Source organism: Tamandua tetradactyla, chromosome 22, assembly GCF_023851605.1.
Source record: "Tamandua tetradactyla isolate mTamTet1 chromosome 22, mTamTet1.pri, whole genome shotgun sequence".
Lineage (NCBI taxonomy): Eukaryota > Metazoa > Chordata > Mammalia > Pilosa > Myrmecophagidae > Tamandua > Tamandua tetradactyla.
This window is the reverse complement of record NC_135348.1, coordinates 35902213-35904979: the sequence shown is the minus strand read 5'-3', so window position 1 is coordinate 35904979 and position 2767 is coordinate 35902213.

The following is a 2767-nucleotide window of genomic DNA, read 5'->3' as shown; positions in this document are numbered from 1 at the left end:
TTCATGTGTCTCATAATAGTAACAATTAAATAACAATTAATTACCTAACTCCTCTAGTTGGCTAATGCCCAAAATGTATGTCTATGATGTATGTTATAGTATGTACATTGCTTAGTATAGCGTGGAGAACAGAATAAAGTTGCAATAAAAATGTAAGAAAAATTGGTACTTTACAGATAGTGTATCTAATAATAAGAAACACAGAAAAATATTCTGGACTAGCCAAACTTCTACTAATATGATATTCTTAGAGGCATGAATTGGGTACCATACTAGAGGATAGCAAAATAGTGTAATCGGGGAAGAAAGATAATATACTTTAAAAATCTCTTAACTGGATGTAAATAATAGCCACAGTGGTATTAAATATTACTCATTAAATAGGGCTCTTTAAAATATAAAATAACGAAATATATTGTATAATATAAAATAAATTTACAAACAATATTATATATGATAAAAGTAAGGAAGATTTTTATCACTTAACGTGAGAAGATATTAACAGTGTAGAGATTTGGTGTTTGCTCTTAAATCCCATACAATCTAGTTCACAGTTAAGACATGAAGAAATGAATAATTATACATCTATAGGATAAGATTTACAGTTAAATAAGGTGATAATTAAAGAAGGAGGTCAAGTAAGGGCCACAGGATTAATGAAAATTTCACAGAAAAGATGAGATATGTGCTCTCAATTGAACTTTAGGAACTTTTATTTAGGCCAACATATTATAAGGAAAACATAGGAAAATCATTTAGAAACCTTAAAAGCTAAATTGTTACCTAACATTTTCTTCAACTTATCTTTTCTAAATTCATTTTTTCTTATAGAAGAACAGGTTTCTCAGCTTCCTCCATGATGCTGAAGTATTATTACTAAATTATTAGCTATTGGTGGCCAGGAGCTCCAAAATACTTATGAGGCATTTTCCATAGTCATACTGCACTGTAATTTTGGTATATGGTTACTTGGGCTTGAATGTTAAATCCAGCGTCTGTTATTTTCTAAAAATGCTTAACCTAGCCTTGCTTCAACTTTTTCAACCATTAAGTAGTGATGATAATAATAAATTTCCATGAAATATTTGTGAACACTACTTGAGGTAGTTGGTATTTAATTTCCTAATGTTTCTAATATTAAAGCATGGCAAAAAATAATTATCATTTTTTAAATTCGAAAATTTTTATTATCAGATTGAAACTATGCACCCTTGAGGAGAGCAATGGAAAAGAACGTTCCAGCCTGAGAGAGAATTTAGATTTTGAAGATGCCTGAAAATAGATTCTAAGAGGTATTTGAAGATGAAGTTAGGACCTCTCATGTCCAGTTGGAAGTTAAACAGACTGTACATGATAAGTTGTAGTAAGTGTAGAAAATAAAGGTAAATTGCATAATATACTCAATATTTATTTATTTTGATGCATTCTATATGCAAGGCCAAGTCAAAGAGCTCAACTGTTAAAACAACAGTAGAAACAAAAAGTAGTCATTTCCAATAACAAATACATTAGAATGTTTTCCATGCTTAGTTGCTAGAACACATATTGGAAGTCAGGGTTTGTAAGGCCTTAGAGGACAAACCATTAATACCTCCTGGAATTGTGACTGTACAGTGCATTAACCCAACTCATGTGAGCATGCTTATACAAATGTCGTTTTTAAAATCACAAGCAATGACTCCCTCAGTTTGCAAGAGGAAAGTAGGTGATGACACTATTCTAGTCTATTCTTTTCAGCTTCAGAGAGAAAGTCTTTGATGCTTGGCAACAATACATTCCTACCCTCTAGGCAAATCTGTTTGGGTGACGACCATCCCAGGACTGAGTAATATGAGGTTACTTTTTAGATGCAAAGTATCACAGACATTACAATTTGTCATTTAAGTACAATGCAATAATACATGGTCTTTCTCACTCTTTCTGTAATCATATTTTTATTTCTATTTTTATAATATATCAGAGCAACTGATCATTTTATTTTATAATATATCCCAGAGTAATTATATTTTTTATAAGCTATGCTCATGACTTTCTTTTCAATCTTACACCCCATTCCTACACATTTGATAAGAACATTTCAGCCTGGCTGCTTGCACAGAGTAGAGGTGGACAAAGGAAAGCAGAAAATTCCAGAGAAAGATAACAGAATAGTAAAATGGGAATGATGCATTATGGGAAAATCAGTTATGCCAGTCTTACCGGAGGACTCTGCAAATGTGAGGAAGGGTAGGATAACAGAGTTGCAAAAGTGTGGGTGGAGTAGATAGGAGACTTAAGTTTAGCCTAGTTGCCTAGGAAACATCATGAAATAAAATTGTGCATACTACCTCTTTACTGAACAGTGAATACCCAGGAGAAATGGAAGTAAAAGGGGAAGAGGTAGGAAAAGAGCTGGTGAGCAGAGATGGGAGTGGAGTATCTGGGTGGTGACAGATTAGCAACCAAAGTTCTTGTCCTGATTGCCCACGTAATGGCTGTTAGTATTAGGAAGGGCATCTGTCTGCTCCAGTTCCAGGCACTAAGTGAAGAACACACTCAGAAGCCATCTCCCAGCCATCATCTATCCCCCACCTTTTCCCTTGCTTGTTTGCATGCAGGTTTTTGGTGTCTATTTCACAAGAGACTGCATGCAGCCAGGGAAGATGTTAAATCTCTTGAGTCCCAGTTGCTTTCTAAGGCGCAAAAGTTGCTCATTATCAGATCCCCTGCCATTGGGGTGTATCAAAGCTCAGCACTCAGTGAAGGCGTCCTTCATCTCCAACATGAA